Raw genomic sequence first — 20636 nt, forward strand, 5'->3', positions numbered from 1 at the left:
GACACTGTGGCAGATGAAAAGCAATGGGTCATTCTTCTGACCACTTGTGGCCATCAGCATTTGCCATTATTTGCAGTTTAACTTCCCTGGAGGTACCAGATACCAAACCTTCCAAGAATTGGCAGACCTATTGAGGGAATATTATGACCCTAAGCCACCTTTGATCTTGAAGGTACTGACTTTACTTGACACTCCTGCAGATGGTGGAATGTGTTACGAGTTTCTTAACGAGGCTGAGATGACTGGTGGAAGCAGTGAACTTGGATTAACACTTTGCTAAGAGACTGTTTAAATATTGATAAATATTGTAATTATCCAAAAATGCCTGTTGGCTAAAGCCCAATTAAACTTCAAACAAGTGATACAGCCTTATTAAAGAACAATGATTTAAGTGGAGCACATGAGTTGCAAGGTATCCCAAAGGAAGTGGAACCCATGCCAATTCAAATAAGTTCGGGGATCACCACGTGAGCGTAGGCAATTACATAGCCTCTGGATGTATCTGGATACAAGTAAACTCAGGTCTGCCCACAGCACAGCCCCAAAGCAAAAACAAGCTTTGACCTGACATTCAACAGTCCCTTCAGAATCGCCACCAATGGGCATTCTAATTGATGCCGATATGTGGAGTCGGAACAGCAAAGCAAGCTTTCAAGACTTAGATTTAGGAAAACGACACGTAAACCAGTGTCCAAGAGAGTACACACCCTGGAAGGGCCACGTACATCCAATTGGAACAATTAACTGCATAGCAATGTCCAAATCAGACCCAATTAAGATTAAATGGACATTCAGTATTAATGGAGGTTGATACAGTCACAGACTCCAACCTTTAGCTATAATTAAGACTTCAGCAAGACTGGGAACTTATAGAGAAACCTTCAAGAACTGTGGGAATAACCTTTATTCCTGCCTCATACAAAAGGCAACTGGTTTTGTTACCATTAATAGCAGTGGAGGGCTTGACCCCAAGCCTAATGGGGCAAATCTGGCTGAGAGAAATCCATCTGGATTGGGTAAATATTTTCCAGTTGGAAAATATTTGCTTGAGTGAAGCCCTGCTCAAATACTTGGAGGTTTTCCAAGAAGGGCGAGGAATTATACAAGGTGCCAAGGTGACCTTGCATGTCGACCAGGAAGTAGTCCCGCGATGTTGCAAGGCATAACCAGGACCTTTTGCTTTAAGGGAAAATGTGAAAACAGAAATTAGAAGATTGAACATAAGAACATAAGAAATAGGAGCAGGAGTAGGCCATCTGGCCCTTCGAGCCTGCCCCGCCATTCAATAAGATCATGGCTGATCTGTCGTGGCTCAGTTCCACATTCCCGCCCTCTCCCCATAACCCTTAATCCCCTCTCTTATCAAAAACCCATCAACCCGCTTCTTAAAAATATTTAGCGAGGCAGCCTCCACCACTTCAACGGGCAGAGAATTCCAGATATTCACCACCCTTTGAGTGAAGAAGTTCCTCCTCAACTCCGTTCTAAACCGCCCCCCCTTTATCTTGAGGCTGTGCCCCCTAGTCCTACTGTCTTTTTTGAGCCAAGAAGGTATCATAAAACCTGGGCAGCACCATTCATGACTATTTCGGAGCCAGATGGTTCAATCTGCCTTTGCAGGGATTTTTAACAAACAATAAACTGTTATTCAAAGCTGGACAGATACCTAACTCCCTGAATCAAGGATTTATATGCAAATTTGACAAAGGGATCTCTTATTCATGAAATTAAATGCGAGTCATGCTTATTTGCAGTTGCAGCTGGATGAGGATTCGCAGAAATATTCCACAATCAATACTCTAAAGGACCTCTTTCAATACACATCAGGGGTGTCATCAACTTGTTCAACCTCCCAGAGAATAATGGAAAACATGTTACAAGGTGTACCCCAAGTGGCCATTTACCTGATGATGTTCTTGTTACAGGTAACACAAAGGCAGAATACCTACAGAACTTAGAGGAAGTTCTTAGTCATTGTTCAAGGCCTGGCGTGTGCCTAAGAAGGGAGAAATACATCTTCCTGGTACCTCAAGTGAGCTATCTGGGCTACAAAGTGGACAAGTAGGGTCAGCATTCTTTGAATGAAGTGTTAGCTCGAAGGGCCAAAGGGCCTACTCCTGCACCTATTCTCTCTGCTCTGTGTAAGAGGTGAGTGCCTGTTCAATATATTCTCCCCACGTCGGATGACAATGTGGAGGAACCGGATCCAGTGCTGAAACATCACAAGAGACCCATGAGGGATGTGAACTTTCATGGTTTCTTGGACTAAAGGTGGAGGGGGGGGTAATGATCTTAATGAGCCCCATGAGGTTAGCCTCTTCAAATATGAGCTCACTGATTGAGGTAACGATTGCCTGCCCGATTAGGGAGTCTCACCTGTGTATATATTAAGGACTCTCAGTGTTACTGACACTGTGGATTCTGACTTTGTACCTGAAGCACTCTTAGGAGTTTATAAATAAAGGGAATCTGGTGAAGGAACTCTGGCCTCTGAGGAGTTATTTCACATAGATAAAACACTCGTTTTTCTCACTGATAGGCTAATTCCCATCTCAAAATCTCTTCAGACAGCTGCCCTTATCAACTATTTTACTTTCTTTTACCTCAATTTAATTTATTAATCTTAATTTTCCCCAGTTCTTAACATTGGACACAACTGCATCTCAATGATACAGTGTTGAAAACCTACTTTAAGCAAAGGAAACATGATTTGCTGGTATATGATGAGAGGTTAGTGATTCCAGCCTCGCTGAGATCAGTGATCTTGGAAAGAATACGCTAGAGCCACGTGGGTAACATAAAATGCAGAGTTTTGTCTTCTGTGTGATGACTGGGATTATCAGTTACTGTAGAGGAAATGATTTCTCAGTGCTAGGTATGCACAGACCTAAACATGGGGAGGCGTTGGTGTAGTAGTAGTCACTGGATTAGTAACCCAGAGACCCAGGATACAGATCTGGGGACTTAAGTTCAAATCCCACCACATCAAATGGTGAAATTTGCATTGCAGTGAAAGTAAAATCTGGTATTAAAAGTCTAATAGTGACCTTAAAAGCATTGTCAATTGTTGTAAACATCCATCTGGTTCACTAATGTCCTTTTAGGGAAGGAAATCTGCCATCCTTACCTGGTCTGGCCTACACGTAACTCCAGACTCAGAACAATGTGGTTGACTCTTGTCTCTCCTCTGAAGTGGCCAAGCATTCAAGGGCAATTAAGGATTGGCAACAAATGCTGCCCTTGCGAGCGATGTCTTCTTCCCATGAAAGAATAAAGAAAGGAAAGGAAGCCATGATCTCAACTCAGTTCTAGCCCAGACAATGGAATGTCTGGGCATGGATTTGTTTAAGTTAGATGGAAAATCCTTCTTTATTGTCATAGATTACTTCTCCTGATGCATTGAGGTAAAACATCTATATGCTACAACGACAGAGGTAGTCATTCTGGCTTTAAAGGAAATCTTTGCAACTTAGACTTCTCCAATTTTTTTCTCTAATAATGATCCAAAATTTGCCAACGATGACTTGACAGAATTTGTGGTTTGTGCGTCTCACAAGTTCCCCAAGATATCCCCAACCCAATGAAACGGAAAAAGATATCCAAACAATCAAAGCGCTGTTGAAGAAGAATCAGTATTTTACAGTTACAGTCCCAAATGACTGATTGGCACCCTCAGACTTGTCATTGATGGGCAGAAAACTCTGAACACAGTTTCCCATCCTATCAAAATGTAACTTTCAGAGCTAGAAGTCTGAGAATATCAAAGAGTTCAAGAACCATAGAATCTCTACAGTTCTGAAAGAGGCCATTCAGCCCATTGAGTCTCACCAACTCTGCAAAAGAACATCCCACCCAGACCCTCCCCTTCACCCTATTCCCATATCCCAGGGCAATTATCATGGCTAATCTACACATTTTTGGACACTAAGGGGCAATTTAGCAGGACCAATCCACCTAACCAGCACACCTTTGGACTGTGGCAGGAAGCCAGAGCACCCGGAGGCAACCCACGCTGACTTTGGGAGAATATGCAAACTCCACAAGAACAAGAGCAATCCTATCGAAAACAACAGACTTATACCTATAACTGGAGAACTCTACCAGGAACTTACACCGATGGATGGAAGCAGAAAAGGTATGGGTAGGGAACAAGAGAAAGAAGGAGATGACAATCAACAGATTTCTTATTTAGCGTGTAGTTCAGAACGCAACATAATAGAAGCAGGAGTTAATAAAGATACAGATTCTACAATTCAATGAAGACCATCCAAGGCGAAAGAAAAGTTCAGAAAGAAACAACTGATCTTCCAACTTTGACAAGAACACGATCAGGGACACTTGTGAAGCCTCTTGATAGAATGTATCTGTGATATCAGAAACTTGGGACTAGATAGGGTTGTAAGTACATGTGAAAAAAAAATATGGACAAGGATTTGGGGGAATATAGCTTTAGGGTTTGTAAGGGTTGATGTACTGGACTGTGTAAATATCACCTTCCTTAATAATTTAAGAATACTGGAACATACAAGAAAGAGAAGCAGGAGCAGGTCACTAAGCCTCTCAAGCCTGCCATGCCATTCAATATGATCATGATTGATCTATGCCAGCCTCAACTCCTTTTCTGTGCAATTTCCCCAGACCCTGCTGTTCCTTATAGAATCCCCACAGTATAGAAGGAGGCCATTAGATGCAGAAGGCTGCATCGACAACAATCTCCTCCTATCCCCATAATTGCACATATTTACCCTGTTAATCCTCCTAAAACTAGGGTCAATTTAGCATGGTGGGGTGGTGGAGGAGGTGGGGGGGGAGGTGGGGGGGGAGGAGGTGGGGGGGGGAGGAGGTGGGGGGGGGTGGAGGGGAGGGAGGTGGGGGGGGTGGAGGGGAGGGAGGTGGGGGGAGGTTGGAGGGGGTGGGGGGGGTGGGGTGGAGGGGTGGAGGGGTGGAGGGAGGTTGGAGGGGGTGGGGGGGGTGGGGTGGGGGGGTGGGGGGGTGGAGGGGAGGGGGGTGGGGGGGGTGGGGTGGAGGGGTGGGGGGGTGGAGGGGAGAGGGTGGGGGAGGTTGGAGGAGGTGGGGGGGAGGGAGGGGGAGGAGGTGGGGAGGAGGGGGGGGAGGGGGGAGGGAGGGAGGGGGAGGGAGGGGGAGGAGGTGGGGGGGGGGAGGAGGTGGGGGGGAGGGAGGAGGTGGGGGGGGGGGAGGAGGTGGGGGGGAGGAGGTGGGGGGGAGGGAGGGGGAGGGGAGGAGGTGGGGGGGAGGGGAGGAGGTGGGGGGGAGGGAGGGGGAGGGGAGGAGGTGGGGGGGAGGGAGGGGGAGGGGGGTGGGGGGGAGGAGGTGGGGGGGGGGGGAGGAGGTGGGGGAGGGGGGTGGGGGGGAGGAGGTGGGGGGGGGGGGAGGAGGTGGGGGAGGGGGGTGGGGGGGAGGAGGTGGGGGGGAGGGGGGGAGGAGGTGGGGGAGGGGGGTGGGGGGTGGGGGGGAGGGAGGGGGAGGGGGGTGGGGGGTGGGGGGGAGGGAGGGGGAGGGGGAGGTGAGGTGGGGAGGGGGAGGTGAGGTGGGGGGGGGGACTGATTTCAGCATTGTAACGCTTCGTCCTGGATTGCTTACATAGTTTAGTTGTATAGAATAAATCAGCTATTGTTTGAGCATACCAATGTCTCGGTAATTGTGAAGCTAAACTAACCAGCACAACATAAATATTTTCCTTTAATTTTTGGAATATATTACTGATGAGCAACAGAGCTTCCAGGAGAGTAGAGGAAAGAGTGAAGGAAATCATAATTAGCAGAGAGATAGGTTTCATATTTCTGAAAATATTCAATAGAAGGTGACACTGGGAACAAAGATGGCTGTGTGGCAACACGCACAAGTACCAGAAAGGTAACAAACATTTGGATGACCTTATTCAAAAGGAGGTATGCCCCAAATAATCAAGGTTTTGGTACCTGTCTGGCTGAACATTTTTGATGGGTACCTTGTATCCAAAACACAAATCGGAAATTAGGGCATATGACAAACAAATATTTTCAGGTTGCATTCTTGTCAGTTGAGGTTTCAGATTTGGAAAATGCCCTGTTGAAATTTACTTTGTGGTTTTGAGCCAAAAACACAAACTGACCTACTTTAAGTTGCAAAATTTTCTAATTCAGTCAGAAAGATGCATATAATCCATATAATAAATGTAGAGTAATGTTGTTCCCACATTGATCAAGCATTCCCAAGTCAAGTATGTCATGAGTTAGATACAGAACAATTCTCCACCTACATGCATCCCTTTTTGAAAACATTGCTGATGTTTAAAATCTGAAATCTAAACAGAAAATGCTAGAAAACTCAAATAGGTCAGGCACCATTTGTGGAGAGAGAGAGAGAGAGACACTAAGTTCTGATAATTTGAAATGTTAGAAGCAACTACATTAAAAAAGAAAAGTAGTTTGGGATAGATGACGTGTTAAAATTTGTAAAACCTTAAGCCTACTTCCAGTTTTAATTGAGGTGGAGGGGGCAGGAGGTTGTAGTGGATACCAAATCATTACCTTGGGGATCCAACTTCCAACTTCCAACTCTCATTTCAGGAACTGGCGACTCTCCAACAGAATCATTAATATAGATGCAGGTTTCTAGCGGTTCCTGGAGCTGGAGCCACATCCAGAGATGAGAAGCCAATTCTAGGTGGTGAGTCTGCTAGAAAGAAGATACACATTGTGGAAGTGAAACCCAAAATTATCTCCTTCTCACTTGTGTTATTGGACAACAAATTTTATGAAATTGGACACACAAAATGGAAGCAAACTGAAGCTACCCTCAGAGCCCCTCCGCTAAGAATCACAAAGTAACAGACACCGATCAGTAGGCAAGAGCATGCTTTTAGAATGTAAATGAGGGCTAGCACATAAAGGAAGCTGGACAGGATGGCACCTACAGGAACTAAATCTCCACCCCATCCAAATCAGCACCTTTAAAGCAGTCAAACAATCCACGGAGACACCTAAAATTAGCATAGTTAAGGAAACATTCCTGGCCCCTCAAAACCTCTTTTGAGATCAATGACACGCCTATAAAATAAAATAAAGCTGTGCCGTTATTGAACTTCGTCCTGAGTCCATAGTGGTTGTTTCGCCCACTCACGCTAACACTTGTGCTGGACTGTTTACCAGGGAATTTCTTCCAATTAGTATCAGAGCAAATAACTTGGTTTCCATTTGACAAATTTTTTAAAAATTCATGCGCCGTGGGGTCACTGGCTAGGCCAGCATTTGCCATCCCTAGTTGCTCTCGAGAAGGTAGTGATGAGCCACATTATTGGAATTACTGCAATCCTTGAGGTGTAAATATACCCATAGTGTTGCTAGGGAGAGAGTCCTAGGATTTTGATGCAGTGACAGTGAGGGAGAGCAACTATATTTCCAAGTCAAGATGGTGAACGACTTGGAGGGAATTTCCAAGTGCTGGTGTTCTCAGGTATCTGCTGCCTAGCCCTTCAAAATGGTAGTGATGGATTTGGAAGGTGCTGTCTAAGGAATCTTGATGAGTTTGTGCAATGCATTTCGTAGATGGTACCCATTATTGCTACTGTTCATTGGTGGTGGAGAGGATGAATGTTTCTGGAAGAGATACCGATCAAGAGGACTGCTTTAAATGGATGGTGTTGAGCTTCTTCAGTGTTGTTGGAGCTGCATGCATCCATGCAAGTGGGGAGTATTCCGTCACGCTCTTGACTTGTGCCTTGTAGATGGTAGACGCGTTTTGGGGAGTCAAAAGGTGAGTTTTTCATGCAGGTTCCTAACCTCTGACTTGTTCTTGTTGCCACAATATTTATATGGCCAGTTCAGTTTGGTTTCTGGTCAATGGTAGCCCCCAGTATGTTGAAACGGGGGATTCAGCGATGATAATGCCATTGAATGTCAAGGGGTGATGGTGAGATCCTCTCTTGTTGGAGATGGTCATTGCCTGGTTCTTGTATGGTGTGATTGGTACTTGACATATGTCAGCCCAAGCCTGCATACTGTCCAGGTCTTGCATTTGGGAATGGACTGTTTCAGTATCTGAAGCCCTAAAAAGTGCTGGACATTGTGCAGTCATCAATGTGCATCCTTATTTCTGATCTTAAGATGGAAGGAAGACCATTAATAAAATATCTAAAGGTGGTTGGGCCTAGAACACTATCCTGAGTAGAAGTGTCCTGAAACTGAGTTGATTGATCTGCAACGACCACAACCATCTTTCTTTGTGCCAAGCATGATTCTTATCAGTGGAATGTTTCCCCCTGATTCCTATTGATTCCAGTTTTGCCAGGGCTGTTTGATGCCACACTTGGTCAAATGCTGCATTGATGTCAAGGACAGTCACTCAGGATGATCTGTCTTGGCCTCCTTCAGCATCTCAGTTTTCAAGCAATTCTATTTGCTCTACATGATATCAAGAAGCGGCTGATACTGGACACTGCAAAGGTATGGGCCCTGACAATATTCTGGCAATAGTTGTGAAGACTTGTGCTCCAAAACTTGCCATGCCGCTAGCCAAGCTGCTGCAGTACAGCTACAACAATGGCATGTACCCAGCAATGTGGAAAATTGCTCAGGTATGTACTCTACACAAGAAACAGGGCAAATCCAATGCTGCCAATTACTGCCCCATGAGTCTACCCTTGATTATCAAAGTGACAGAAAGCGTCATCAACAGTGCTGTCAAGCGGCAGTTATTTAGCAATAACCTGCTCGCTGACACTCAGTTTGGGTTCCGCCAGAGCCAGTTAGCTCCTGATCTCATTACAGCCTAGCTTCAAAGTTGGACAAAAAAACTGCATTCCAGCGCTGATTAGCGAATCATTCAAACTCTTTTTCAAACTATTGAATGCAGGTCTACTTGCATGACAAACAGCATAAATAGTCCTGTCTTGTAGCTTCATCAGGTTGGCATCTCATTTTTAGGTGTGCCTGGTGCTGCTTATGGTGTGCCCACTTGCACTTGCACTGTAGTACTGCCACACACCATGAAACCTCAGCTTTTTACCATTTATATAGATGATCTGGAGGAGGGAACCGAGTGTAGAGTGTCGAAATTTGCTGATGATACCAAGATTGGGGGAACGGCAAATTGTGAGGAGGGTGTGGAGAGTCTGCAGAAGGATCTAGATAGGCTGGGCGAATGGGCCAGGAAATGGCAAATGGAATTTAATGTTGGCAAGTGTGAGGTGGTCCACTTTGGTAGGAAAAATGGTAGGAAGGACTATTACTTACGAGGCGAAAAACTGCAGCAGGCGACGGTGCAGAGGGACCTCGGGGTCCTTGTGCATGAGTCGCAAAAACCCAGCTTGCAGGTGCAGCAGGTGGTCAGGAAGGCGAATGGGATGCTGGCCTTCATAACGAAGGGGATTGAATATAAAAGTAGGGAGGTCTTGCTGCAGCTGTATAGGGCATTGGTGAGGCCGCAACTGGAGTACTGTGTGCATTTTTGGGCGCCGCACCTGCGCAAAGATATTTTGGCCTTGGAGGGAGTGCAGAGGAGGTTTACTAGGCTGATACCGGAGTTGAGGGGGTTGAGCTGTGAGGAGAGGCTGAATAAACTGGGCTTGTACTCGTTAGAGTTTAGAAGAATGAGAGGAGATCTCATTGAGACGTATAAGATGATGAATGGGATGGATAGAATAGAGGTGGAAAGACTCTTCCCGCTCAAAAAAGACAGTAGGACTAGGGGGCACAGCCTCAAGATAAAAGGGGGGCGGTTTAGAACGGAGTTGAGGAGGAACTTCTTCACTCAAAGGGTGGTGAATCTCTGGAATTCTCTGCCCGTTGAAGTGGTGGAGGCTGCCTCGCTAAATATTTTTAAGACGCGGGTTGATGGGTTTTTGATAGGAGAGGGGATTAAGGGTTATGGGGAGAGGGCGGGAAAGTGGAACTGAGCAGCGACAGATCAGCCATGATCTTATTGAATGGCGGGGCAGGCTCGAAGGGCTGGATGGCCTACTCCTGCTCCTATTTCTTATGTTCTTATGTTCTTATGTATCCTCGATGTGAAAAAGAATCTTTGTCTCCAAAATTTCACTTACTGATATTGTCGTGGCCAGTTGCATCTGCAGCAGGCAGGTTGGAGAGGATAAGTATGTTTTTGTTCGTTTACCATCTGCCGCCAATGACAGTCTAGCACCTACGTCCTTTAGGACACAACCAACTTGGCTGTGGTAGTGCTACTGAGCCAGTCTTGGTGATGGTTGTTATTTCCAATGCCTAGGTTGATGCCAGGTGGTTTATCTGGTTTAATTCCTTTTTTTAATTTTATAACAGTTTGACATAAACAATTTGCTGTTAGCTTGGAGTCATATGTAGGCCAGGTAAGAGGTTTTCTGAAGGATGTAAGTGAACCAGGGTTTTTATGAAAATTGGCAACAATTTCCTGGTTATTATTAAACTTTTAGGGCAGGAATTTCCACTCCCCTCCCCTTCTGGTGGCCTGATTTGCGGCGGTGGAGGTGACCTGCTAGTAGTGGCATCTTGCACTGTCAATGGCGTTTCCTGTTATTTTTATACTTGACCTCTGGAGAATCTGCAGTGGGGGATTGCCATCGGTGGGATTGGAAAATCCCAAATTTAACAGTCGTGTTGGGATTCAGACCCCAATCCCCAGAACATTACCTTAGGTACCTGGATTACAACAATGTCATTGTGCCACCATTCCCCTTGCCTGATCTGGTATTTCCAGCAGTTCCTGTTTATACTCCACCATCTATTATCTTGGACAATACCAGAGTGTTCACATTAAGCTGAGCTTCCAAAAGCATTTCAATTCCATCACAAAGACAACTTAATTTCATCTTCTTTAACAGCTTTTATCACTTCCTGTCTTGATAATTTTATATTCTTTGGATGTCTTCCCTCATTTATCCTCTACAGGATTTTGCTCATCTAGTTCTCTTTCACCTGCAGTCAAACCCGGAATCCTCTTTCTGTGATGGCCTAAATTGGCTCTTATTCTTCCAATGTCTCAAATTTAAAATTCTTATCCTCATTTTGAACTTTGTTCATGCCTCTCCTTTTCCTGCTACTGTAACCTTCTCCAACACTACAGGTCTACAAAAAAATAGCAAAAACAAATAATTTCAGTTGCATTTTTGTATTTGTGTATTCAGTATGGAAGTTTGTTCTGTTGCACCAAGGAATTATTTGTGGTTCTGTTATGCGCTCCTTATTTGAGGGAGTAGTACAGATAACTGGCTCATTAGTCAAATGGGAAACTGCTGAGGTTGGGTTGAAGACACATTAGTTTTGTTTTTTGTTGTCGCCAGTGTAGATTCATTACTTTTAGATATACTTACTGCTATTTACATTGAGCTAGCTGAAGGTACCAGACTACCAATGATAAAGATGTTGACTGGCTGCTGCTCTGTCTCCCTCTATAGAACCAGTTATTATTGACAATGCTGTGACTAGAGTGGTGCCTAGATGCGCCAACAAACAACTTTACCTTCCACCCACAGAAGTGGTCATAAAAGATCCTAAATTTCCAAAGAAGAGTAAGGGAATGTTGGTATTCTAACCAATATTTCTTTCTTATCCAACCTTGCTAAAAGCAGAGTTGACCTGCTTAAAGTTGTGAAATTTTCTGAGTCAGGCTAGTGCGTATAATCTTTATATTACCTTTAAATTATGGAGATGTCACTAATGTCAATCCCAATTTCTCCCTATCCCCCACCGTTCCCATCATTGCTGGCACCTCTCTCTCCTTGACCACCCCTAATCGTGTTTCCCAATTCTCTTAGGATTTTCAGCCCATGTCACTGTTCTCTCTGACGGCGAACATGGGCTAAAGACCCTGGTGTCTCAAAAGATGTGATTAAGGAATTTACCTTAATTAGAAATCAGAATGGGGCAGAATTCTCACAGAAAAATTCTAAATGTTGAATTCACAGGAAAACTGGAATAATTCATGTTGGTTAGTCAGTGGGAGTAGAGACTAGAATCACCCACACTCTGTGCACTGCAGAGGCCACCAGAGTTAGGTTTCATTAGGTTTCAGGGGGTGGGGCCTACTCCCATCCAAGAAGCTGAAACCAGTGGGCCTCTGCACATGTGCAGTGGCCTCAAACTGTCATCCTCTCTTTTGCTGGTCAGCTCAATCACTGACCAGCCCGGGAGCCCCACAGTGCTGCCCTTCCAACACCCCAAGGCCTAACAACAGTCCCCCAACCATTCTCTGGCCCTCCTCCACCCCAATCCCGGACCACCCCAATCATCTTCAGCCAGCCCGTCCGTCCCCCACACACACACACACATACACACACACAGCTTGCCCTGATTGCTGGCCTCTCTCCTGCCACCACCGATCCCTAGGCAGAGTAGCAGTGACCGTCTTCTGGGAACTGGTTCTGTCTCATTCTCTGGTTTAAAATATTCCTTTTTGGGACCATTTTCTTTGGTGGCATTGTGGTTGACACTGCTGCCTCACAACTCTAGGAACCTGAATTTGATTCCTGGCTTGAGTCACTGTGCAGAGTTTGCACATTCTCCCCGCATGGGGGTTCCGCTGGGTGTTCCAGTTTCCTCCAACAGTCCAAAGATGTGCAAGTTAGGTGCATTGGTCATGCTAGATTGTCTCTTAATGTTCCGGGTAGGTAAGTTACAAGGATTAGTGGGATAACTATGTGGAGTTACGGAGATAAGGCCTAGGTGAGATTGTTGTCAGTGCAGACCCGATGAGCCAAATGATCTCCTGCACTGCAGCGTTTCTATGATTCTATGATCATGTGTCATCTGTATAAGGCGACAGCTGCATAGATTGCTGGGAAAAGTTGAAGAAGATGCCAAAGACAATTGTGGGAATCACTGGCATTAAACTAATGTTATACTTTGACTGATGTCACCATTATCTATTTTGCTTACTACAAGTGTGTACTCTTAACACCTTTGCTGCTGATCTTCTCAATATGTTGTTCGGTATAGTATGGTGGAAATGTTTGCGCACGCATAGGCACTATCTTGGAACCAAAATGACACCTATGCCACAAACTATGGATACTAGTGAGCTGATTTCTGTGGTCTGTGGCTACTACTCCTTCCGCCCTTCCAACTTTACCCATCAATGACCTCAACAATGACATAATCTGTAGTCGATGATGATCGGTGTACGTGGCTGTGCTGTATAGAGTGAAGCATGGGCAATCAGATGTAATAATGTTTAAAGCTGTATAATGGAGTCATCACTGCCAGGCTTCAGAAACTTATTTTTTTAAACTGAATTGCCCGCTATCTTCCATTCAAATTAAACAGTTATAAAAATGTACAGAGACTAGTGACAAAGAAACACAAAACCACAGCTAGAGCTATCAATTCCTTTTAAGAAATCTAGGACATAACACACTAAGTTTTCAGATCAAATGACTTCCTTTGAAAAACAAACAATAAACCTCCATGGAAGCTTCAGGAGTAGAATGAAGTGTGCGTTCAGGGCAGAAAATCAAAAGATGAAACAGATAATATTACTGAAAGGTCCACAGAGTAAATTTGGACAAGTCCTAACAATCTGAATACCTCTCAATACCAAGATAATTGACAATTTGAACATGCAAATACTAAAATGAAATAAAAACATTTATCATACCAATTGGTATCTGAGAGCTAATGTGTATGTTGCCTGCATCAAATGGCAGTAAATAAAATGCAGAGAAATTATAATGAGTTGGTAATGACTGAAAGCTCCACCTTCAATCAAATTCAACATAGGTTGCACAGAATTGAGATCATCAGAGTACACAAATCAATGTCTTCATTTGAAGCTGCTACTTTTAAAGCATTAATCGATATTATGGAGCAACTTTAAGTTGGATTTGAATTAAGTTGTAGCACATCATATTATCCATAACTGTTCAAAGAAACATTGAAAAAAAAAATGGGAATCTGACAAACATATTGAGAGTAAAGAATTTTCTCTTCAATTGTTTACTTTCCTCTCCTCAAGGTGCTAACTTCTGGCTAGGATTCTAAAGACACACATTTCTGGCTAATGTCTGGTTCCATGGTAATTGTGAGGTGGGCATTATTCATGTGCAATTTTAAATAATGAAGGCCAACAAGCTATTCTGCTGTAGAGGGATCATTGCAAAGTTGAACTTAATTTGGTTGAATGTTCAGAAGGAGTTCCAGCACAGATTAAGAGAAAATGATCAGGAGTAGGAACTCTGTCTGTTATTCATCACAATGACACCAACAGTTGCTCATCATTTGAAAATATCTTTTGAAATGCTGAGTGGCCTCATCAAAGTGAAAAAGAAGAGAACCTGACCATTTTTAGCCAGATGCTTCCCACTGCTCCGGCGTCTTCTCTTTAATCTTTTGCTAATCTGTGATCGATATATCAGCCAAACTGATGTTCTGGATTTGGCAAAGTGGATGGCTGTTTGCTGGTTCTTACCTGAGTCAGAGTCAGATCAGCAGTTACTGATCTGGTGCTCTTTGTTTTTTAATTCTTTCATGGGATTTGGGCATCAGAGGCTGGCCAGCATTAATTGCCCATCCCAAATTGTCCTCGAGAAGATGGTGATGATCTGCCTTAAACTGCAATATAAGTGGTGTAGGTACACCCACAGTGCAGGATGTTGTGTGGCTTGGAGGGGAACCTGCAGGAATCAGGGGGTTAAGCCCTCCACCATTAACAATTCTGTTGGGGAAATTCCTGGTGTCGTGAGAGCCAAAGCCAACATCTATGTTGACTCCAATGCTACCTCTAAGTATTTTAAAAGAAGACTGGTTCTATACTCTTCATTGGAGAAAGTGGAGACAGAACTTGAAGTCCTGGAACATCCGTGCATACTAAGGCCCGTACAATTTGCAGAGTGTGTTGCACTTGTCTTCCCTGTCTTTGAACCAAATAAGTCAGTCCGGCTTTGCTGAGACTATAAACTTACAGTCAATTAGGTTTCTGAACTTGATAGATACCCATGCCCCAAATCAATGACCTGTACGCTCGATTAGCAGGAGACCAAACGTTCCCTAAGTTGGACCTGAGCCATGTGTTTCTCCAACTTGAATTAGATTAGCCTTCCCAAAGGCACGTGACAATTAATACACATAAAGGCATATACAAGTACACTCACCTTCCCTTTGGTGTTTTGTCCACATATGCCATTTTCCAACAGGTCATAGAGAATATAGTTGAAGGATTACCCCAAGTGGGGGTATACCTGGACGATGCCTGATCATGGGGATTTCAAAACAAGAACATGCAGCAAACGCTGAAGAGATCATGTGGAGATTCTGAAAAATTGAAGTAGGTCTGAAGGGGGAAAAATGTGTCTTCCAAGCAAATGCCATAATCTACTAAGGCTATCGGGTGGATAGCAAGGATTTCCATCCAGTGGAGGACAAGGTAAGGGCCATTAAGGAAATATCAACTCCAAGAAATACCACAGAATTGAAATCCTTTCTGGGGTTAGTAAATTTTTATCTGAAATGTATTCCAAATGTGGCTTCTTTACAGGCCCCTTTGCATTTTCTATTACAAAAACACCAAAGATGGTCTTGGGAGGAGCTGCAATAACGCTAAACACAGTTTCGGTCAACTAACCTATTGACCCATTTTGACCCCAAAAGTGAACTCATCCTGACCTGTGATTTTTCCCCTTAAGGGGTGGGGGCTGCACTGGCACACTGCTAGAAAAGTGGAACAAAAAGCCTATTGCATATGCACCTAGGACAAATTCAGACTCTGAATGGAGTTAGTCCCAAGCTGAGATAAAAGGGTTGATGGTCGTATTCAGCGTTAAAAAGTTCCATCAATATGTCCATGGTAGATACTTCTTAATAGTAACCAAACACATGTCCTTATTGGGGCTTTTTGAAGATAAGGCCTCTGTTTTTAAAGAAAAAAGAAGCCACTGCTCTTTTAAAAAAGACTAGGCCCCCTATTGCCTCTGCCTGGATACAGCATGTGCCTGGTTACTGGTAGCCCATGAATACCTCCGAGAGCTCCACCCGGGAACCCAGATAACCAATGCCGATGGACTGAGTCGCTGATTATGTCTAGAAAATGGATTAGGAGGACCGGTCACGAATCCTGTTTTTTCCCTCCCACTGACATTTCCCAGTCTGGTGTGCTATTTGACCAAAATAGGCAGGAAAACTGCACTCAAAGACTGCATTGCCAGTTGGCCTGCCTGCCTACCATAAAAGCAGACAGGCCATGTAACATTGCAGTCAATTGGCCCCTTGATGAGCTAAACAGCTTGCTTGATTGTTGGTGGCATGCTTCCGACTTTCACTCACACCTGCCATCCAAAATATCGCATGAGTTTGCCCTTACCTCAGAGGCGATGGCCATGTGCTAGACTAATAATCTAGAAATTCAGCTAATGTTCTGGGGACCCAGGTTCAAATTCCACCATGGCAGTTGGCGGAATTTGAATTCAACAAAAAATATCTGGAATTAAAAGTCTAATGATGACCACGAAACCATTGTTGACGGTCAGAAAAACCCATCTGGTTCACTAATGTTCTTTAGAGAAGGAAGTCTGCTGTCCTTACCCGTTTGGCCTACATATGACACCAATGCCATAGCAATGTGGTTGACACTGAACTGCCCTCAGGCAACTAGGGATGGACAATAAATTCTGGCAAGCCAGTGATGCCCATGTTCCATGAATGAATAAAGAAAAAGAATCCTCTGCCTTGAATGCTGGGGATGAGATCCAAGTGTAGGCTGTAATGACTGATCGGTTCAGTGCATTGTTTATATGCTTTGTCTGGTTAATTGTGATGATAACCAGGAGGTTACTGGTTAATAGTATCCATATCATGGCACGGTAGCACAGTGGTTAGCACTGCTGCTTCACAGCTCCAGGGACATGGGTTCGATTCCTGGCTTGGGTCACTGTCTGCATGGGTTTCTCCGGGTGCTCTGGTTTCCTCCCACAGTCCAAAGATGTGTGGGTTAGGTTAATTGGCCATGTTAAAATTGCCCCTTAGTGTCCTGAGATGCGTAGGTTAGAGGGATTAGCGAGTAAATGTGTAGGGATAAGGGGGTAGGGCATGGGTGGGATTGTGATTGGTGCAGACTTGATAGGCCAAATAGGGATTCTATGAGCTGACCTATTGGTTGTGGGATTGCTGAGCTCTGTTGTTTGCTTGCTGAATTCACTGTTTGGCATGCACATAGTCCTGTGTTGTTGCTTCACCAGTTTGGTGCCTCATTTTTTGGTATGTCTGGGGCTGTTACTGGTTGCCATCACAATCAGTGTTCTTCTGAATTCTTCACTGAACAGCCAACCTACCTCCATCTCAATTGAGAGCAGTAGTCATGGAAATCTCCCACCTCTTGGAACCTAACTCAGAGATGTTCAGAATGGCTGTCAATGGTGAGGGAAGTGACCATTGCCCATTAACCTCTGCATTGGGATCCTTCCAAGTATAGACAGGTGACATAGCTAATATTCCTTTCTCTTATTTTAAATCCATGCCTCAGGTTATGGACTTCTCAACTAAGTGGGATTAGGCCTTTCTATCCACTCTGTCTGAATACCTCATAATTTGATATACTCAAATTAGGTCTCCCTCAGTTCCCTCTGTTGGAAAGAATACAACCCCAGCTCATTCTGTATTTCCCCAGAACTGAGAAATTTTCCAGTCAAAGCAACATACTCATAAATCTCCTTGTACCATCAACAATTCGATCACAAGCTTTTTATAGTGTGTAACAGATGAGAAGAGATGGTGGGATAACATTTCCCCTATTTCCTCACCTTTCTGCTGACTACAACAAGGTATGTTTTTTGCAAAGTAGTGTTTAACCCTATTTAATGCTGTGACATTAATGAACTTACGTGAACAAACTTTCTTGTGAGTTTACATCAAAAGAAAGGGTAAATATTTGTTTTCACAACACTCAAAAAGTAATGCAACAAGTATGAAATCACAAATATCCGGACACACATGCACACAAGAAAAGATTGTTTTTAGAGACATGCACCTAGATAATTAACAGAGTAACAAGAAATAGGTCACTTATTTTTAATCAGTCCTTTAAGATGGAGTTGAAGAAACATTGCAAGCTTGAAGGATTCTCTTTTTGGAGATTGGAAACATCTATCGAGAAGAAAAGTAATTTTTCAGTTGAGATTAATTAGCCCCTTTTTTTGTTGCCTGAAAGAACTGACATTTTCTGTTTCATTGGGTGTGATCCCTCTGTGCTTCTGATTGACTGTTGTCCCATCACCAAACCAGTTACAGTTAAATCACTAGAAAAACTTTATTTGATATTCCATCTTCTCGGGGCCAACAGATCTGCTAGCCATTGTCCTTTAAATCTCTTCCATTGAAATGATGAGGGATTGCCCATTTGCACCTAGAAAGCCCATCTGCATAATCAAGTAACTCCCTCGACATATTGGCCGAATTTTTGCACAAATTGAGAGACTTGCCATCTTTCTGAAAATGACATTGGAACCAAATCTGGAAGGCCTGCCTCTGAACCTGGCTTCCATCATTTTCTCTGGGGGTTTAACAGGAGTAAATCAAACTTTCACGTCAGTGGTTCATAAAGGCAGCTGCACATGAAAGTACCGCTGCCTTCAACCTGACCGTTTTGGAGAGGTGTGGTAGTCTTTTGGATATGGTCCTGGAACACCTTTGGGAGAGATCAAGTGCCCTTTGGGATTGTTAACAGAGACATGGTTTTGCATAAAAAGTGGATAAATCTATTGAAACTATCAGAATGCTATCGAAGGGAGGTGTCAAGGCATTTAAATATGCCCTCTAAATATTTGAAAAAAAACTGTCTGTAGTGTTGAAAAAAAAGTCCTTCTATTTTACACTGTCTATTGACGTAAGTCTGAGGGTTATTATTATAGAATTAGAGCTGCAGGACTGATTTCACAACTTTCATTACACTCAGGTGGCTATCAGTTCACAGTTTGACAGACCCAAGTCCTTATAAAGTCTTTGAAGTAGAACTATGATGCATAACTTCCGATTTCTGAAAGCAGAGGGGTTCATGTCCAGGAGGTACTCTAGAAAATGTTTTGGGGGAACAATATGAAGGCCCCCATATAAGGACAACACGGCAAATCCACAGCAAGTTCAAACTTCCAATGGGCTATTACCCTACAGTGCAAGCCATCTGATACTTTGATTTAAATCTCTTAGCAAAATAGTTAACCAGGAAAAGGTATTGCAGTGTAAGTAAAAAGGTGTGGAGTGGCAATCTTTTTGTGATTGCCACTCCTTGAAAGTTCTGACCCTATGACTACAAATGCTTGTTCTTACAAGGACTTAAAGGAGGTTTTTTTTCATAGTGAATTAATCAGTAGAGACTTCAGAGCTTTATTTATTCTCAGCATGGGTCCTGAGGTTTTCTTGTGATAGATAGAGGGTAAGTTGGCATGGATGCTGTAAAGGCAAAGGGTGGTGGGTGGAGTCAGATAACCTCATTTGATGATCCTTCTACCATATGATCTCTTCTCATAGCTATAGTTGTTTCTTTAATCAATATTGTGCCCACCCTCCAGTACTGAGAGGGATATATATCCAAGGGTTCGCCCACTGAGTTTATATGGATAGAACTCAAAAAGAAGAAGGGGGAAAATCTCTTTGAAAGGGTTGTACTATTGACCTCCAAATAGTCAGTGGGAAATTGAGGGACAAATATGTAAGGAGATTACAGATAGCTGCAAAAAAAAAGATTTTAACTTTGCTAACATTGACTGGGACAGCCATGGTATTAGACGCTTGGATGGAGAGAAATTTGTTGAGTATATTTAGAAAGAATTTCTCATTCAGTTTGTAGATGGCCTGACTAGAGAGGGGGCAAGATTTGACCACTTGGGAAATAAGGAATGGCAAGTGACAGAAGTGTTAGTGAGGGATCACTTTGGGACCAATGACCAATAGTTTTAAGATAGCTATGGAGAACAATAGGTCTGGCCCAAAAGTTAAAATTCTAAATTGGGGCAAGGCTAATTTTGATGATATTAGACAGCAACTTTCAAAAGTTAATTGGGGAAGTCTGTTGGCAGACAAAGGGATGCCTGGTAAGTGGGAGACTTTCGAAAGTATGTTAACCAGGGTTCAAGGTAAGCACATTCCTCTTAGAGTGAAGAGCAAGGCTGGTAGAAGTTGGGAATCCTGGATGACTTGGGATATTGAGGCCCTGGTCAAGACGAAGAAGGAGGCACATGACATGCATGGTCAGCTGGGATCACGTGGATCCTTTGAAAAGTATGGAGGGTGTGGAAGTAGAGTAGAGAGACATCAGGAGGGCAAAAAGGGGACACGAGAATCCTTTGGCAGATAAGGCAAAGGAGAATCCAAAGAGATTCTACAAATACATAAGGGGCAAAAGAGTAACTAGGGAGAGAGTAGGACCCCTTAAGGATCAACAAGTTCATCTATGTGCGGATCCACAAGAGATGGGTGAGATCCTAAATGAATATTTGTCATCAGTATTTACTGTTGAGAAAGGCATGGATGTTAGGTAACTTGGGGAAATAAATAGTGATGTCTTGAAGAGTATATGTATAACAGAGAAGGAAGTGCTGGAAATCTTAAAGCATGTCAAAGTAGATAAATCCCCAGGACCTGATGAAGTGTATCTCATGATGTTGTGGGAGGCTAGGGGTGAAATTGCAGGTCCCCTAACAGAGAAGTTTGAATCATCGACAG

Source organism: Carcharhinus amblyrhynchos, chromosome 3, assembly GCF_965287045.1.
Source record: "Carcharhinus amblyrhynchos chromosome 3, sCarAmb.v2.hapA, whole genome shotgun sequence".
NCBI classification, from domain to species: Eukaryota; Metazoa; Chordata; class Chondrichthyes; order Carcharhiniformes; family Carcharhinidae; genus Carcharhinus; species Carcharhinus amblyrhynchos.